Source organism: Elaeis guineensis, chromosome 7 (genome assembly GCF_000442705.2).
Source record: "Elaeis guineensis isolate ETL-2024a chromosome 7, EG11, whole genome shotgun sequence".
Taxonomy (NCBI): Eukaryota; Viridiplantae; Streptophyta; class Magnoliopsida; order Arecales; family Arecaceae; genus Elaeis; species Elaeis guineensis.
The window spans coordinates 73379690-73400277 of NC_025999.2; the positions used below are offsets into that span (position 1 = coordinate 73379690).

The following is a 20588-nucleotide window of genomic DNA, read 5'->3' on the forward strand; positions in this document are numbered from 1 at the left end:
ATAAACACCAGAATTTCCCCATCTTTAATCATTTTGATCCCACCCTCCAATTGGTTCTTGTGAGCTCATTCATGAAGCCTTTATGGAGATATTTATGTTGTTCTTAAGTATTTCTAATCCATCTCCAGATTTTCTGAGCTATGAACATATTGGATTTAAGTACTTGAAGAAATCCTATCACGTAGGTTAGATAACATTGATGGCAATCATTTGCAAACAAGTGTTGTTGGAGGAAGAAAAGAATTTTCTTTAATACTACGAAAATAGCTGCTAAAATTTTGGATATTTTTTACACATTGGGGAACACTAGAATATGAGTATCATCTCTGCTTTTCTAACTATAGTGAGCTCTATTTTTCCTTCTCTCTGTATGGAAGAGAACATTGTCGCATAAATTACAATGGAGAAGAACTAAGTTTACATGTCTAATTTTCACGACCAATATTGAGTACCCACGTTAGGACTTGTGATATAGATTCGGCCATTTGGGTCCAATATTGAGTTCAAATTAGGTCAGGTCAGGTCATTGAGTATAAGATCCAAATCAATCCATAAATTAAGCAGGCCAAATTAGGTAGGATCTGAATTCAATATCCTAGACCCGATCAAAAAAAATAGAACGGATCTAATTTTAGAATCCGATCCAACCCTCTAGATCCTTTAATGTAGGTCGGATTAGGTCGAGTCCGGTCGGATCACAGGTCAACCTGATCCATTTGCAACCTTAGTTAATCCTAAATGTTATATACAATATAACTAGTTGTTTAGACTTTGAGTAATTATTCTTCCAATCAAAAATTTTACATAAACTATGGAATCAAAGTAGTTATAAACATGATTTTCAACAATTATTGAAAAAGATTGGAAGAAATTTCTGCTTTGATCTATTATAAAACAAAATTTTAGAACTTTTAATTCGTGATCTTTGGTTGACAATTTATTTTGTCTGTTATAATAAGTGAATTCTTTAAATAACATGTTGAAATTAATTCAAACACAAAATGGTTACTTACGGTCATAAGTAACTTCTCTCATTTCTTATAAAATTTTGAACCTTATCAACAATTTGACATAAAGTTTGGTTGGCCGATGAGCATGTCAATGGTCCTATCCTATTCAGTCTCACATGGGCAACTCCATTTTGAATTGAGCTTCCAAAGCAAACAGATTTGGTAGCCTAAACTCGAAAGCCACATATAGCCACACCAACGCACTCACTTAATTTATTAGGAATTTAGCAATTAGAAGCAATCTTAGTCTCCCTCGAAGCAGCAACAAGCACAATAACAAATTCCACCAAGATGCCAACTGCAGGCAAAAATTCCAACTTTTTAGCAGAAAGATGACAACTTGAAGCACCGAAGTGCTATGTTTAACTCATTTTTGTGCAGGAAGAACTGTCAAACTCTATTCCAATCCCAACAGTACTCCAAGAAATTCCATCTTAAGGTGTGGTAAAAGAATTGTAAGGAGAAGACCAAAACACTAGCAATCCCCAATTCAAGGATGTATCATGGATCCCACCCTAGAAAATGGTATCGATAGACAATAAATTAAACAGTGCACAACACCAAATGTCATAAAATTGATAACAGAGGATACTTGTTGGAAGCACAAATTTCCGAGTGGGGGGAGGCAATGCACCCCACCTTGAGCTCATAATTTTGAAGACACCCTAAGCTTTCTCCGGCTGATTTGGGCCCACATGCTAGGCTGTGCAGGAACCAAGCAGAGCAACCTAGTCCAGGCTTGAGACTACTTTGGGCTAGCCCAACCTGCTTGATGTGCATCCCCAACTGCAAGTTTGGCATCCTATGTAAACATTCCTTGCTTCTATGACAACTACAACAATAGTAATGAAGAGGCTCCACTGGGGAGAGGTGCTTAAAATATGAGATTAGAAATTTAGGAAAGTGACAAGAAAGGGGACAAAGGATGTCGGTACCTAACATGTGGTAATTATAGTCTTAATAAGTATACAATCATGGAAGGCAGTACCATCCCAAATCGTCTGGTTCAAGATGTACCAAATCGTACGGACGGATTACTAGGTTCTACTCCTCAATTCGAGAAATCCAACAAGAGATAGATAGGGGCTTAAAAGCCCTCTCTCCATCTCTTAGCCTCCCTCTCCCCCTCCCTCCCTCTTTCTTTTCTTACCTTTCCTCTCCCTCCCACCCTGCCTTGCCGGTTCTAGTTGTGTCAGTATGAGCTAGGAATGGAACAACATGATATCATACCATACTGTAATATTGGGCAATAAGTATGGATCCCCATACTGCACAGCATACCTTACTTATGATAACACCAAAAATATCCTTTCTAAGGTATAATTAATGAACATAAATTCATAAGGTCAAAACAGGATTGTTAGGAGATGCTTGATGGTTATGGTCAAAGTTTTAAATCCCTGTGACCAAGATTTCCGGAGCCGGAACCGGGATCCATGCCGGTCGACCGGTCAGTGGTATGAGTCGATACGGATCTGTACCAGATTGGACCAGTGTGAACCAACACAAAAGAGAAGGGGAGAGGGAGAAGAAGGAGAGGAAGAGAGGGAGGAAGGAGAGGAAGAGGGGAAAAGAGGGAGGGGAAGAGTGGGCCTCTGGAGGCCTTCGAAGCTCTTTCCAAGCTTGGTAAGGCTGGAGGGAGGGAAGGAGAGAGGCGAAGAACTCATCAGATCATTGAAGATCCTCGGAGGCCTCCATATGGGTGGCGATGCCGCTGCGAGCTCTCCGACGGCCGGTGAGCCAGCTTCGAGGGAGTGAAGGGCAGCAGAGGCCGGAGGAGGGTGGAGGAGGCTGGATTTAAAATAGGGATTTGCCCCTATTTTGATTTTTTTTGGTTATAACGAATGAAGCCAGCAACGCAGGAGGTCGGAATCAAAATAGGGGTTCACCTCTGTTTCGATTTTTTTTGGTTGTAACGAACGAAGTGGGCAACGCAGTTGCCGACTTCACCTTATTTTTTTTTAAAAAAAAATGGCTGAGGTTGGAAACAATTTGCCGACTTCAATCAATTTTTTTTTTTTTTAAATAAGGTGAAGTCAGCAATAAAGTTACTGACTTCGCTCGTTAAAAAAAAACACAGAACAGGAGCAAGGAGCAAATCTCTATTTTGCATGGGAAGAGGGCGGAGACCATTTTCGGTTCATCCGATCTCGGCCGCCCTCGACGCTCACTCGCCGACTGTCAGAGAAGTCGCATCGGTGTTGACATCCTTCCGATGATCTAGTAACTCCGATCTCTCGGTCTCCTCCTTTCTCCTTCCCTCCCTCCATTACCAGCTCAACAGAGCTCGAATGGCCTCCAACAGCTGTCGGAGGCCCTCTCTTGCTTTCCTCCTTTTCCCTCCTCTCTCTTCCTCTATTTCTTTTTTCTCCTTTCGAGACTCCATTGTGCCATTTTGTACGTCAAAATTGGATCGATTTCCCACCGATATTATTCGGCACAGCCTAAACCATCCGATTTCGGCACAGCCTGAACCATCCGATTTGGGATGGTTTAGGACAGTTCAAAAAATCCTACCTATAAGACAGAAAAGTATTCCATCACCTTGATCTGGATGGGGCACTGACAAAATCTTGAGATTGGATGAGTCAATAAATGAGCTATGATGAGATAGGACATCCACCATCTCGAGTATCAGTATTAAGTGAATTCTATAACACTAAGCTATATCTCTTGGTATTTAAAATCATAATCATATGCTATTGTAATGGATTCTATAATTCATATGGATGTTGTGTGAGCAAGGTTAGTGTAGTTTTTTTTATTAATAATAAATTGAGGTACAAATTGGGTTTCAATAAATGATGCAAAAATATATATCAAATTTCAAGCTCAGTATACCTCATTAGCTTGAGTGGCAATGTGAGTGGAGCGATATAGGCTTGGGGGGAGGGGAGTGGCGCCATTGGCTGCTAGTCCTAGCAACACCTATGCCACCAGCTACCTATCATCTCTGCCACCACTATCACTGCTATTACTATTGCCTCTCCAAAATGCAATCATAGTGACCACCAAATAGGTTTCAGAATTTTAGTTTTCAAAAAAAACAGATTGGGTTTCAGTTTTTAAAAAATGAACGCTAGACTACATAATACTTTCTAAACCATGCATAATTTGAACTCTTAACATTCCACATTTCCAAAACAAACCTCGGCTGAAGAATTTTTGCAGGGCCTGTCTCAATAGGCTGAACCAAGTCACACCTCATCCATGGCTCCAACTCAGCCTCCAAGCTACCATGTCCACCTAATAGGAAGCGGAGGAAGGAGAGACCACATATAGACCAAAAAAGGACACCAAGAGAAAGGAGGGATGATGCAAAAATTATTGAAGATCAAATGCTCAAGACTTGGGAAGGGCACGATAGCTACAAAAATCAGCCATTAAGCATGCAGGTCGCTGATCAATTCAATAAAGAGATAAGACATTGGGGCAGCAATTAAAATATTTTAGGCCCCCATCCAGCTACAAGGACCATTTGTAAAGCAAGGAGTTACTGGAATGTCATCCAACAACCCCAAATTTATTGTTCATTGGTTATCTTTTGAATTTTCTTTAATTTTTTAATATACAAATGTCATATTAGTTTTGAAGTTAATAGAAGCAAGGTTTTACGTCCTGGAGGACATCCTAGTGATCCCATCCCTATGAGAACATAAGACTAGGATGATGTCGGGATTTTCGAAATCCATCCATGCAGAGAGAAGAAGAAGAAAGAGGAAAGAAAGAAAGAAAAGATAAATAAAAGGAAAAACTGAAAGGAAAGGAAAAAAAATGAAAGAAAGAAAGGAAAGGAGAAGAAAAAGAAAAAAAGAAATTTAAGAGAAAACAGAAGAAATAGGTAAAGAAGAAAGAAAGTATAAGAAAAAAAAGAAAAAGAAAAGAAAAGAAATGAAAGAAGAAGAAAATGGAAAAAAAAAAAGAAGGAAAGAAAGAAAAAGGAGAGAGAAATGGAGGATATCTATCGGGACATATGATCAGAATTGTTGCTAGGATGGGACAAGATAGTGGGATGTCTTATTCCATGGAGAAATCAAAATACTTCTGTCCCATGAGATTTAGAATCTTGGATAGGTGGTACTGCTCATATTTCACTATAGCATGAACAACACTTGCCACATTGCTTCCCTTCAAAGAAAACGTGCCACACTGCTGAGCATAATTAGGAGTCCTCTTAAGTATTAATTGAATAGTTAGTTCAGGAAATTTTGTTAGATTTTGTTTACTGACGTAATTGAGTCCTAATTTGGCTCAAATTAGGATACGATAGGCGATTGATGGGCCTTACGTGACCTTGTTTTTGGCATCGGAAGTGACATATGACAGAAGGAAAGCAGATGTTTTTTTTTTTTTTGGTAGAAAGGAAAGCAGATGTTTTGAAGCCTGGTTCAGCTGCCTCTCTCTCACTTCGTTTTTATATCTTCTCTCTCTCTCTATTACTTCTATTCTTTTTCTCCACTAATTTTGTTCTCCATCTCGCTTTATTCTATTTACTGTTTACTGTCAACACTATTAGAACATATTTCATTTTTGTTCGATATGATTTGATTTTCTCAGCTGCCTTTGTAGATTTGTGCATGATATTTGTTAAAATTTGCTTTTAAGGTTACAACAAACTGTTCAATTGAGTCTTGACAACCCTAGATATTGAGTTATCGCATCTTTCTTCACTCATAAAACCTTACAATAGGGTTATTTGAACCTCTGTAAAATGAATAACACATACATACATATACACATACATACATACATATATGATACATCTCGAAACCAACCCAACTAATGTGGCACAACCAACCAATCAGAGCCTAGCATGAACCAGCTACGAAGTCCTCACCTCGGCCAATCAATTCTTGTCATATGGCCATTCCGAAAGATACATGGAGATGTCCAAATCTCTCTCTACTTGGTTATAGCTAGCTAAGAATGGCAGAACAGCCTCCCTAATCATGAGATCCGTATTTCATAGTATCTCCTAGATGTGCGAGCAATTATCCTCAACTTCTCTAACGTGTACCAAGATTCGGATCACAATGGGCTCAGGCCTACATCTATATAAACTACTCAATGGGAGCCGTCTAGATAAGTCCAATCAAGTCTCTCGAGATCAAACAGAGTTTAGACATCAAGTCTCCATTGAGTATAGAGCGGAATAGAGACTCTCTCTCTTCCTCATGGATTCTCTGATATAGACTCAAGTTCTCATCTCTCGCTTTGCATTCTTCCACTCAAAACTTTTGTTTTATTAAGGTAGATTGACTTAGGTATCGGAGAGTCCCCACCAAAAAACCCCGACAAGTAGACTTTTTTGGTTTGTGGTATTTCAAGGTATCTTTAGGAATTGGAGTGAAGATCCAGCTCTCACCAACAGCATCAAGATCTCTGGCCAGCTTTCAGGATCCCTGAATCATCATCCTCAGCTCTCCAACTCACTATCCAGCTAATCATCCTAAGTTAGATTGATCCTATTAACAAATTAGCGCTAGAAGAAGGATCTTGCTCCCACAATCAGAGGTTCTATTTGAATATTGATCACTATAAGATCTAAGAGACATACTAGCATCCTCCGCCACTCATCCTGATGCACCTACAGAGTTTGATGACTCTATCCAAAGCTTTTTGGAGAGTTTGCCGAGAGGTCATGGCCGAGCAGCTCCAAGTCCTATAGTAGGTTCAAGCATTGACCGTGGCAGTGCAAAGCTTGCAATAGGTGATCTCGCAGTAGCAGCAATAGAAGACTTGCATGCTTGGTGATCAAGCAGCCCCAGCATGTTTGAGCCTTCTATTTTTATGGAGCTTGGAGCGGAGTCATCACATATGCTCCCTTAGTTCCAGGAAAACTTCCCGTGAGCACTGATCCTCTCATCAAAGCTTGGAGCAAGTTACTCACCGCCTCTATCCTATCCACTGAGCCTGAGGAAGGCACCTCGCAACCATCACTTCCAACCATGGAGCTCTAGCCACCATCCACTTCTTCCTCATAAGACTCGACTATCGGCAAATCTCCATTCCACCAATCCGAGGCTTCCATGAGATGAGACAACTTTGATTGAAAACTACAAGAGGTGGACCGGCCCTCTAGGTGCTATGACAGCACCAGCCAGCCTTGGGGAACAATCTAAAGCTCTCCATTCAACCTCCATTCTTGGCAAGAACCATGAAGGAGCCCATTCCTTGGTTCAAGATACCGCAACTTGAGACTTACGATAGCACCACCAATCTTTATGATTACCTAAAGAGATACAAGGCTCTCATGATGCTTCAAAGGGCCACCAACTCGATGATGTGCAAAGTCTTTTTTGCTACTCTTCGAAAGGCCGCCCGGATGTAGTACACCAATATAGCCAAACTCCATCCACTCTTTTGAGGAGTTCGGCCAATCTTCACCACTCAGCAATAGAGCAACATAAAGCAAAGGGCATCTGATAGTCTCTTCACCATCAAGCAGAGGGATAATGAATCTCTTTGAGATTATGTCAGCTGCTTCATTGTGGCAATGTTAGAGATCTACAACCTGAACCACTCATTTGCAAAGTCAGCCCTAAGGAGGGGGCTAAAGCTATGTAGCTTCCTTTTGGTGAAGAGACTTCCCAGAGAACTCCTGGCTTGAGCAAACAAATATATCAATGCTGAAGAGGCCATGGTAGAGTGGCAAAGGGAGAAGGCCGGCAATAAAAGAAAAATAAAAGGGCTAGGGATGACTTGGATGTGCCTTGCAAGAAGCCCAGAAGAAATGGAAAAAACTCTTAACGATCAAGGAGTCCTTGAAAGTTCGAGAGATATGCACCTCTCAACACCTCCCAAGGACAGATCCTGATGGAGATCAAGAATTGGGTATATCAGATGGCTAAGGAAAATGAAGCCAAATGCCTATAAAGACATGAAGAAACATTGTTAGTTCCACCGCGACTACTGATATGCTACCGAGGATTGCTACCAACTAAAGAAAGAAATCAAAGCTCTCATTAAACAGGGCTTCTTAAGTGCTTACATTTGCCATCCACAAGACAAAGATGCCTCTAGTCAAAAGCAACCCGCTCTCGAGCTACTGCTTGATAACTGACCCACTACTAGAGTCATTAACATTATAGTGGGAGGGCCGATGGCTAGCGGTACCAACTCATCCATAAGAAAGATCTACATCCATACAACCCAAATTGGGAGCCTAGCACCAAAGAGACAGAGGTCAAACAAGGTGATCTCCTTCTTGGACGTTGATACTGATAGTGTCCAGACCCCCCACGATGATGCTATTATAATTTTCTCAATCATTGCTAACTATGATGTAAATATATTTTGGTTGATAATGGATTCTTAGCAGATGTCTTGTTTTATGATATATTTCGTAAAACAAACCTGCCAAGGGATTGTCTTCAAAAAATTAACTCTCTTTTTGTTGGGTGCTCTGGAGATTTGATCTCCATAGAAGGTGTCATTTCTCTACCTAGTGCTACAGGACAGGTGCTGAGATAGGCCACTTTGATGCTTGATTTCTTGGTGGTCTAGGTTCCCTTGACTTATAATGTCATACTAGGATTGTCTAGCTTGAATGCTTTGCACGTCATCATTTCCACTAACCACCTATTGACGAGGTTCCTTACATCTAATGGTGTAGAAAAAATCCAAGGTGACCAAGTGCTCGTCCGATAATGCTACATCACCACTCTCAAAGGTAAAAGATCGGTGGCAACGTTGCCCATCGAGGACTCCAATGCTTGAGCTGAACAATGGCGGCAATGTGAAGAACCAACCGAGATTCTCCTCTTAGTCTCTCTACATGAATTAGACCCATGCAAAATAGTGCAGATGGGAGCTTAACAAGATGAGACCTCCCGACCTCAGCTTATGGACTTCCTATGGGCTAATGCTGATATCTTCGCCTAGTCCACCTCGGACATGTCAAGCATCAGTCCAGAGGCATCATCCACACACTGAACATGTATCCTCTGCATTGATCTGTTTAGCAGAAGAAGCGGAGTTTTGCTATAGAGTGACAGCAAGCCATTATTAAGGAGGTGGACTAGCTCATCATTGCAGGCTTCATTCACAAGATGAGCTATCCCAACTGACTGGCCAATATCATCCTTATCAAAAAGGTGAATAGGAAATAGTATGTTTTGATTTCATTGATCTTAATAAAACCTGCCATTTTCTTTTGCCCAAGATCAAGCAGCTCATCAACGCCACCTTGGAGCACAAAATATAGCTTCATGGATATATTGTCTGGCTACAACCAAATTAGAATGGTGCCTGCAAACAAGAAGAAGACATTCTTCATCACTGACAAAGGACTATACAGCTAGAAGGCCATGCTCTTTGAGTTGAAGAATGCAGGGGCCATACATCAGCCTCTAATTAGATCTTCAAGGATTAGATTTGCTGTAATATAGAGGTCTACGTAGATGATATGCTAGTGAAAAACTATCAGGTTGATCAACATGTGACTGACCTCGATAGATATTTTAGACTCTTGAGAAAATACATATGAAGCTCAATCCGAGCAAATACACCTTCAAAGTAATCTTGAAAAAGTTTTTTGATTTCATGGTGATGCAACAGACCAATGCCAATCCAGAAAAGATCCAAGTTATCTTGGAGATGTCACCATTGAGGACTAGAAAAGAGATACAGCACTTTATCATGGGGTGAATGTTTTTCTAACCCAAATATCCGTGCGGCACCCGGCATGCCACACACCAAGGCTAACCCTCTTGAGTCCTTCCCTTGGATATACAAATAAGCAAGCAAGAGTCTGGCTACATAGCCAAGCATGCACCTCTATGCCTCTGCCTAGTAATTCTATTGCACTAAATACATGCAGCATCCTCTAGTGCTCGCAAGCAACCTGACCCCTCGGGTCAACTACCATGCTCATGCACAGCTCCATGCCATAACATAGACTCTTTCCAAGAGTGCTCCACAGCTCAGCACCTTTGTGTCAACTTCAAGGCTCTATCCCTTAGGCCAAGTACTGCTCACCAAGGATGTCTCGATCCTCAGCGTACTTTCATGCCATGACATAGCCACTATGTCACTGATCCGCATGCCACCAAGCTACCCTTCAGAAATGCATAGACCAAATCTACATAGCATGACCATGTAGTAGCATTGCTATGCATGAGGCTTAGGCAAATCCATCTTCAATGCCGCTCGGCTAAACTACTAAGCTGGCACACTCTATAGCTCCTCAAAGCTACAATCGATCGTACACATCTGAGCCCTCCTGAATTCCACCATTCAAGCTCCCTCACAAGCTCTTATGCCACAATCCTGGTCTTGCATCCTCGACATCCTTTCTATTAATGGCCATGCTGCTGCACAATGTTCACCGTTTGCTCGCACATCATTGTGCACTACCACAGTCCTAAAGGTTCATGGCCATGCCATCCAACATCCTATGCCCACGGTCTGCTTGCATATTATGTACTACCACAATATGGACATCCAAGTCTGCCCATCAAGTAAATCTATTCGGTCGGTTGATCTTTGCATCAAGCTATCCTCTCTTCGGCATGACCTCCTTGGTCATCCTTGATCCTTGGCCCAGCTCCAAGGTATATACCCCGACCGATATTCCATAAGCCCCGCTTGTACTCCATGACCGACTAGCTCTTGTGGATCCCCATAAGATATCACCCCGCGATGCTCATGAGACTTGCTTGTTTGGGTAGGCCACACCCTTGCCCAACTAGTCTTTTATCATCTCTTTGCTCCACTATAGAGATCAAGAATGCATGGAGTAGTTTGGACAATTCCTTCAGGATAAGATCTTGGATATCCCCTTCCCACACAATATGGTCAGCTCATCCGACCAGCATTGCCCCGAATGCTTCCACACGAGACCATTCAAGTGTGGCACCACCTTTGCCCCGCAATAATGCCACGATGGGCCCGTGTCCTACAGGCCTAGGGTAGTCGGAAATATGGCCAAAGCTCCCCACCCCTCAAATCAAGAGGAATCCTCGAGTATCCTCACGTATCTTGATGGTCCACCACCATGCCAAATATCATGCATCCAGAGCCCTCCGATATCATCCCACAGCTATGTCGCTCCTTGGCTAACCATTGTTTCCCTCAATACCCTAGCTAGGACCCCACCTAAACTCCACCTCAAGCGTTCCAAAATATCTATGAGCATTGTAAATTTTGGCCCATGCCAAACCCTTCACAGCACCATGCCACGCCCATACTGACATCCCATATGACACCCCTGCAGCTAAGTCCGTGACAATTCTCCCCCACTTAAGCTGTCGACGCCCTCATCGACATCCAAACCATTGCTTGAATATTGGTCGCCATGACCAAACATCAACTGCAGCTACTGCCTTGGTGTCCTTGATTCTTTCTCCATCATTGAGAATCTATCATCCACACCACACTTGACTCTTCCACATGACCCAAATTGCTCCAAAACCTAAAATCAACCTCTAATTCTATCATCCATCAGTGGTCTTTTGACCCTTCAACTATATGGCACTCCTCGGACTCTTCTAAGGCTTAGCTCCTAATTGCCTCATTCTAAGAGTGGCCACTGCATCCTCTAAGCTTACTGTGGTCCTCTGACCATCAACTTTAATTGAAAACTTTGTGGCAATCCTCAAAATCTTCCAAGGCTTTACTTTCGATTGCCTCAATCTGGGAGCAACCATTGCTTCTACCAAAAGCATCTTTCCTAAATCCATTGCTAGTAACACAAAATGGTGCTCCTTGGACTGCATCCAAGGCTTAATTCTTGCCCATCTAAATCTAGGAGTGGCCCTCCATATGAGTCCCATCTAGCAACTCACCTTCAAATACTTGGCCTTATTATGTACCCATCTTATAGCCTTGTAGTAAGTCTAACCTTTTCTACTTAGCACCATGCCTTTGGATCCTACCACACTGCACCGATATCAAGTACTAACAAGTCACCTCCATATTTTTGCATCGTCCTATACCAATACAGACCCATAGATGCTACCAAGCGGGACCCTAATATCCAAATAAGGCCTCTTCCCACTTTGCTCGAGTGCCTCAACTTCCTAGTCTTCACTCTAAGCTCAATTATTTGCCTCTACAGAACCATTTGTTCATGTTGTTCCCTATGATCCTCAGCCTGTCCCGATTGCTTATGTGTCTTCACCCCGAGTCTGTAGTACAACTGCAAGACTATCCTACTAGATTGCCTCACTCTTATAACTTCAGTGCCTCAGCACTCTCTTGCATCTAACATCTAAGTCTTATAGTGCCTTACAGCATGATTGCACAAGTAACTCAATTGATAGAATTGTTCTGCCTCACAACCACCTTGGCTAATGCTATATAGTCTTTGTGCTTCATCTCCTACAACCTAACATCGCATGCCTATGCAGCAAGTAAAAACCCTTGGCCAAATATCTATATCTAGTACCTCAGCTTTCTAACACCTTTATCCTAAGAGTGGTTCCATCAAGTTTGGTTTTTGTTTCTGTCATTCAAGTGCTTCAGCTCCACAATCGCCCACTAAGAGATGGCTTCTTCCAATGTTCTCCACATCTTTGTGCAACTAAGTCCCTCGACTCTCCAAGTCTTCAACTCAGTTTGCACTTTAAAATTCGGATGCTACATCTTTTCTTGCACTGTAGACACACCCTAGTACCTCAATCCATTTGCCCAGCTCCACCTCTTTGGAGATTCTAGTCCTTGAGATGCTCTACCTTGCAACTTTGCATGCAACCTAAGTGCTTTAGCATTTTTGTGCACCTTCACCCTGAAACCCTTTCCTCAGCCATGAACTAGCAGACTTTCACATTCATAGGCTCCTATCCACTCGTGCCATCGATGAGTAACCATAATCATTCGGCACTGAGCACATTGCCCTGTAATATGCTCCCCCACTTTGAGTCATTGACATCCAAAATAGAACTAGACATCCAGCTCCTCTAAAACTAGACTTCAATATCTCTTGGTCTCTTCATTGCTTTGGATACCCTCGTATTTGTAGCCAAACACATGCAACTTGATACCACATGTACTAGAAGCCAACACCAAGCACAATATCGACCATTGACTTAGCCAATTTTTGCTCTGATACCAATTGTCATGGGGTGATTGTTTTTCTTACCCAAACATCCATGCAGTGCCCCAGCATGCCACACATCGAGGCCAGCCCTATTGAGTCCTTTTCTTAGATATACAAATAAGCAAGCAGCAGTCTACCATATAGCCAAGCATGCGACTCTATGCCCCTGCCTAGTAACTCTGTTGCACTGAACACACATGATATCCTCGAGTGCCCACAAGCAATCAGACCCCTCATGTCAACTACAATGCTCATGTGCACCTCCGTGCCATAACATAGACTCTTCCCAAGAGTACTTCATTGCTCGGCACCTCTGTGCCAACTTGAAGGCTGTCTCTTAAGCCAAATACTGCTCACTCAGGATGTCTCGATCCTCACCGTACTTTCATGCCATGACATAACTACTGTGCCACTAATCCGCAAGCCACCAAGCTACCCCTCAGTAATGTACAGACCAAATCTATATGCACAACCATACAAGACCATTGTTACACACGAGGCTTAGGCAAACCCATCTCCAATGCCACCTAGCTACACTACCAAGCCGGCACACCTTGCAACTCCTCGAAGCTATAATCGATCGTACACATTCGAGCCCTCTCAGGTTCCATCATTCAAACTCCCTCAGAAGCTATTGTGCCATAATTGCAGTCTTACATCCTCGACATACATTTCCATCCATGACCGTACTGTTTAACAATATTCACGGCCTACTAGCACATCACTATACACTACCACAATCCTGAAAGTTCATGGTCATACTGCCTAACATCCTATACCCATGGCTTACTCGTATATTATGCACTGACACAATATTGAGATCGAAGTCTACCCATCAAGTAAATCCATTCGACCGGCTGATCCTTGCATCAAACCATCCTCTCCTCGATATGACCCTCTTAACCGTCGTTGATCTTTGGCCCAGCTCCAAGGCACATACCCCAACCAATATTCCATGAGCCCCACTTGTACTCCATGACCGACTGGCTCCCATGAATCCCAGCAAGATATCACCCTACGATGCTCATGAGACTTGTCTATTTGGGTAGGCCACACCCTTACTTGACTAGTCCTCTATCGCTTTTTTACTCCACTACAGAGATCAATAATGCATAGAGTAGTCCAGACATTCCTCAAGGATAAGACCTGATGGATATTCTCTCCCCGCACAATGTGATCAACTTGTCCGACTAGCATTGCCCCAAATGCCTCCATACAACACCATCTGAGATTGGCACCATTTTTTTCCTGCAATTGTGCCATGATGGGCCCGTGTCCTATGGGCCTGGGGGAGTCAGGAACACGGCCAAAGCTCTGCACCCCTCCTCAAACTAAGAGGAATCCTCGAGTATCCATATATATCTTGGCGGCACCACCATGCCAAATCATACATCTCGAGCCCCCCCGATACCATGCCATGGTTATGCCGCTCCTTGGCTAACCATTACTCTCAATACCCCAGCTAGGCATCCACCTAAACTCCATCCCAAGTGTTCCAAAGTATCGAGAAGCATTGCAATTTTTGGTCCATGCCAAACCCTCTACAGCACCGTGCCATGCCTATGCTGGCAACCCTTGCAACACACTTGTGGCTAAGCTTATGACAACTTGATGGGGCAAATCGCCACTCTAAGCAAGTTCATGGCAAGGTTGGCAAACAAGGCACTAAAGTAGATCAAGGACTTCCAATGGACAGAGTCCCAGCTCGCCTTTGACCAACTTTATAACTATCTCAACTCGTCGCCGCTCCTAAGCTTTACCAAGCTATATCCCCTATGATGCTAGGTTTGGTGTTAATCTAAAAAGTTAAAGCACAGAGGCTAGTTTACTACACCAGCCAAGTTCTTCTGGATGCTGAGACGAGATATCCTAAAATTAAGAAGATTGCATATTTCCTCATCATTTGAACTAGAAGATTCCGACATTAGTTCTAGGCTCACTCCATTACCATGCTAACCAACCAACATTTGTGGCAAGTCCTCTAGAAGCTTAATACTTCCAGAAGGTTAGCCAAATGGGTTATTGAGCTCTGAGAATTCAACATTCATTATCAACCCTGACTATCCATCAAAGCCTAAACATTGATTGACTTCCTCATGGAGTGCACCATCCTTGAAAAAATAGAGGTTAGCATGGAGCTCGTGGTGTAAAACCAGTGGACTTATGGATGCTCCACATCGACAGGTCTTCTAACACAAATAAAAGCATAGCCAGGTTGGTTCTGACCAGCCCGAATGGCATCATCGCAAAGTATCCAATAATTAGGCTAAGTATGAAGCTCTCTTGGCGGGTCTAAAGCTTGTCCAGAAACTTATAGTTTGGCATTTTAAAGCTCTCAATGATTCTTAGCTAGTCGCCATGCAAGTCCAGAGAGTATACGAGGCCAAAGCTCCAAGAATGACCAAGTAGGGATATCTTCTCCTCCTTTGACAAATTTGAGATTCTGCAAACATCCTAAGCTATTCTTCTCTCAAAGTTGGTGACCTTATAGTGCTCCAACCTCCAGAGGATGGCCTACTTGAAGGCGCTCAATAAACCAAGCATCGAGAAGGACCCAACCCTAATTCTATATGTCAACTTCGAGCCTAGTTGGATAGATGTGCTAGTTGACTATTTTCAAGAGAGAATTTCTTGAGGATATGAATGAAGCTCAGAGGATTAAGAACCAAACCGTGTATTAAGGAGATTTTCTATATTTAAGATAAAATTTCTATGCTCAAGTTCGTATTTAGAAGTTATAAAAAAATATAATAAACATAAAAAAGGGTGCAAATAGTGTATAATGTATACAACTTAGATCAAATTTATAGTTATTATGAATTTTAATAATTATATAAAATAATTAAAATATATGTTATTAATTATAAAAATATTTTAAAATTATAAAATATGTTTTAGAAATTATAAGAAATCCTAAACATAGAAAATGGTAGATAGCTGGAAATACCATGCACAACTTAAATCTAATTTCTAGTTATGATGAATTTTAATAATTACACAAAATAATAAAAATAAATTTTAGTCATTGATATATAGTTATCCAAAATGTGAAAAATTAATGAAAGTTATGAATGTAAGCAATATAAATCTCCAAGTAAATTTTTTCAAATTTTTAATAAATTTTAGATTATTTTTTAATATAAATTAATAAAAAATTATTAAAAATTTATAATAAATTTAAAAAAGTATGGATATAGCATAGACAACTTAAATCTAATTTCTAGATACTCATAATCATTAATTTCATATTTTTTTTTAAAACTAGATAAAGCCTGCTAGCAAGCAACAAAAGGATTCGGATATTAGGTGGCATTTCAAGAAATTAGAGAACACCCGACATTAATGAAAATACAATTACTATGGGCTGAAAAATAGAAGAGGTGGAGTCACCCAATTGAAAAATACTTGGTGGATGGCTTCAGTGATGCCAAGAAGTATCCAAAGATACCTACAAAGATTCGAGTGATGATAAGGTAGCATCTATAGAAAGAAAAAGATGCAAAGATAGCATCAAAAGCTCGAATGGAAGCACTTGATTGTCAAGCATCTCAAACATATATTCACATAGACTTGAATGATGATAACGATTATTTTGATCCAGATGATTCAGATGTAGCTGATCTATAAGAGATTATTCGAGCCTCTCGACAAGATGAGTGACAACTTGAGATATTGACATATAGAGCATAGTTTAGATACTCTCAATTTTAGAAGGATGGTAACTCTGGTGTAATAGAAAAATCATGTTCACATTTATAGTCTACTAGGGTTGAGAGGAGCCAGTTTATGAGGATGGAATCATCTTCAATCAAGTCTTTGCTCGATGCATTTGGAAAGAAATTGAGGAAGAGCTCAAGAGGTCCCAGATATCAAAATCTGGATTGGGAGTTATGAAAGGGAGTGGAATACTTATGGGGTAAAATTGATGTGTGATGGTTAGTTTGGCACACTAGGAGGAGCATTATCAACTTCCTAGTGTATTATGATAGGGTGATCACATTTCATACTTCAATTGATGCTTCAAAAAAAATATATATACATGACTCTAAGTATATTTTGGGCTTGATAAAGAATGTAATTGATGAGATGGTAAAGAATACATTGTTCAAGTGGTCATAACTAATGGGGCAAACTATATGAAAGCAAAAAATGATCTAATACTGAAAAAATAATATTTATATTGGACCCCTTGTGCAGGACATTGTATAACCTGACAATAAGAGATATTGGATAGCTACCTAAGATAAAATCTATAGAAGAAAGTGGGCAATTAGTATAGAAATATATCTATAGTTACACCCGGATACTTACTCTTATGAGAAAACATATACAAGGGGAGCTGCTTAGGCTAGGTTGACAAGATTTGTCACTAATTCCATAACATTGAAGAGCTTTCATGATAATAAGCCTAGTTTGAGGGCTATAATGACTTCTGATGAATGGAGGGCTTTCAAATATATAAAGACCCATGATGGAAGTTGTGTTGAGGGTATTATATTAAGTAATGATTTTTGAGATAGGTACTTTAAGGTGGTTAAGGCATTAGAGCCCTTGTATGTAGTACTGCGGATAGTCGATACTAAGAATTTTTTCAAATGAGATATGTATATCCCAAGATGTCTGCTTGTAAAGAAGAAATTATAGAAGCAGTAAGATAGAAAAAAGTGACACTATATTTGCATATCAATAAGGATAGATGGGATGCTTAAATGGGGAAGGACTTGCACTTGGCAGGTTAAACTTGCCTGAATCTCAACTCTCCTTTATCCCTTATCAAATAAGCCATGGATGTCTTTATTCTTAATTAATATTATTCTTGCTTTTTGTACAGCCTACTATTTAAATCCTAAATATCAGTATGATCATAATATTGCCTTGGATGAGCAACTATTGATGGCCTTGAGAAATGTGATGTATGGGCTAGAAAATTATCTAAATTTGATTGTAGAAGCTATAAGTGAGGTAATAAAAGAGTAAGATGCCATCATAGTAGGACTACTACTATATTTTTGAATTATATTAATTTATTAAAATTAAATGATCTTCAATGAGAAGTCTATATTGATTGGGTAGGAAAAAAATTTTCAAAAGAGGAAAGAGAGCTTTGGAGAACAAAGGGCATACAGATCCATACCTAAAATATCACCAGTTATAAATATGGGATAGTTTTTATTATCTTTGCATCTATGTATAGCTAAGGACTTAAGCATTTATATACAAATGTATTACTTGAATGCAGGGGATGGTGAGTCTGTTGGGGCACGTCCGCAACAAATCTAAGAAAAATTACCATTCAAATCCTATCACAGACCATCTCATTAAGTTGACACGAGCACAACTAAAGTATATTTCTCCTAATCCACATGAAAATCAAAAAGTACCTAACCACACAGATTGAGAGATCCAATCTTTGTCTACTATAATATGAGGTTGAAACTCAAGTATATTAATAAGGAGAAAGAGTCTAGGCAAGATGACCCATTCGATGAGGACTTTATCCATGATGAGGATCCTATGTTGAGCTAGATTGTAGATCAAGAAGTACAGGATCCATCAGTGTTGGATGAGTCAAGAGATCCTCCCCGACTATACAAAGTAATAGCACATGAGGCAAGGGTACAAGAGGTGGATCGATGGGCGGCTTCTTATTTATTACCCATTCAGAGTGAAATTTAAAATACTAAAAGAGATGATGGTGGATCAAGTAGCAAACAATCTGAAGATTATGATCAATGATTTTATTGTGAAATATTTAATTCAAGACATCAGACAAGAGTGTCTCTACAGGTAGCTAGAGAATTGGGACCAACAATAGAGATATGGTAAGTCAACAAGCAAAGGCCAATTGAGCTTGAGAGGAACCCAGAGCGCTACAATTAAGGAGAGATATGAGAAATCCAAATCAAAAGGGAAGGCAACAATTGATCTAGTAAAGATAATTGATGATGTACAGGTTCGAGATGACGATAGTGAGACATCTGAGCCCTCAGATCTCAGATTGCCTAGATCATCTTGTGATAATAATGATGATGTCAATGATAACAAGAGTGATTATAGATCTAAAGATCATGATGGTCAAGATGGAAGAGGTGATGAAGCATGTAGGATCAACCCTTTTACTGAAGAGACAAACTTCACCCATGCTATGTAGGATTGGGACTATAGACCAGACCTAAATCCAGATAATAGGATGAGAAGTTGCTAGCCTATAGGTTGTTGGACATGGTGCACAACTTGTAGATATTTTGAATCATTTTTATATTAAGAATAATCGAGAAACGTCAATGTTGGACATACCTGGAGTTTATAACATGGATAGAGTCGGATGCTCTGAGAAGCAAGTTGGAGTTCATCAGCATCATCATCAATCAGAGTAAGATCCATTGGAACATCAGATAAACAAAGTGTATATTATGACCCTTCTTTTTCTATGAATGATTCAGATGTATACTCCCAATGGTCATATCCTGAGTACTCTCATACGCAAATTTCACCTTTATACAGATGCATTTTCAAGCCATAGGTATGGTATTGCCTCTTATTATCCTAAGCAAGGATGGCTTGTCTTTTACTGAATATCCTATCAAAAGGGTTATCCTAATGGTTTCATATGGTATTGCCTCAGATGTACACTCCCAATGGTCATATCCTGAGGAGTATTCAATAATAGCATATGAGGTAGAGGCATGAGATGTGGATCGATGGACGACCTCTCATTTATCCCCCATTCAAAGAAGAATACAAGATACTGGAGGAGATGATGTTGGATCAAGTAGCAGGTAATTTGAGGATTCTGATCAATAATTTGATCATAAAATATTTAGTTCAAGACATCAAACAAGGATCTCCAGAGATAACCAGGGCACTGGGACTAGAGAGGAAGCTAGAGAGCCATAGTTAAGGAGAGATATGGGAAGTCCAAATCAAAAGGGAAGGCAATAATTGATCTAATAAAGGCAATTGATGATGTGGAGATTTGATATGATGAAAATGAGATATTCGAGCCCTCAGATCCTAAATTATTTAGATCATCTCATGATAATAGCAATCATGATAATGATAGTAAGTGTGATGATGGATTTGATGATCATAATGGTCAAGATGGAGAAAGTAGTGAGGCATATGATCAATCCTTTTACTGAAGAGACAGATTTCATCCATGTCATGCAGGACCAGGACCATGAAGCTAAACCCAGATCTAGATCTCAGGATGAGTTGTTAGCCTATAGGAAGGGAAGAAAAATTATAACAGGATGTGGCGCACAGTTTGTAGATATTTTTAATCATTTTCACTAGTTGAGCATAACTAAGGAACGTAGATGTCAGGCATATCTGAAATTTATAGCATAGATGGAGCTATATGCTTTGAGAAGTAGGTTGGAATCTGAACAAGTTAGGTCATCATCATCATAAACAAAAGCATGGTCTAATAGAATATTAGATAGCCAAAGTGCTGGCCCTTCCCTTTTTACGAATGATTCAAATGTATACTTTCAATGGTCAAATCCTAAGGAGTATTCTCATATGCAGTATCTACC

The 20588-nt window shown here is 40.4% G+C and overlaps 1 protein-coding gene and 1 long non-coding RNA gene across 6 annotated transcripts in view; one reads left to right on the top strand and one right to left on the bottom strand.

The window, feature by feature from the left end:
* LOC105049003 (uncharacterized) overlaps positions 1-4749 on the top strand; it is a 118666-nt gene extending 113917 nt beyond the window's left edge. Inside the window, exon 4 of the long non-coding RNA XR_832718.4 lies at positions 4182-4749. This is a non-coding gene — a long non-coding RNA (uncharacterized lncRNA). The remainder of the gene's footprint in view (positions 1-4181) is intronic.
* LOC105049002 (MADS-box transcription factor 51) overlaps positions 1-20588 on the bottom strand; it is a 145203-nt gene that overhangs the window by 84384 nt on the left and 40231 nt on the right. The gene's annotated exons all lie outside the window — the stretch shown is intronic.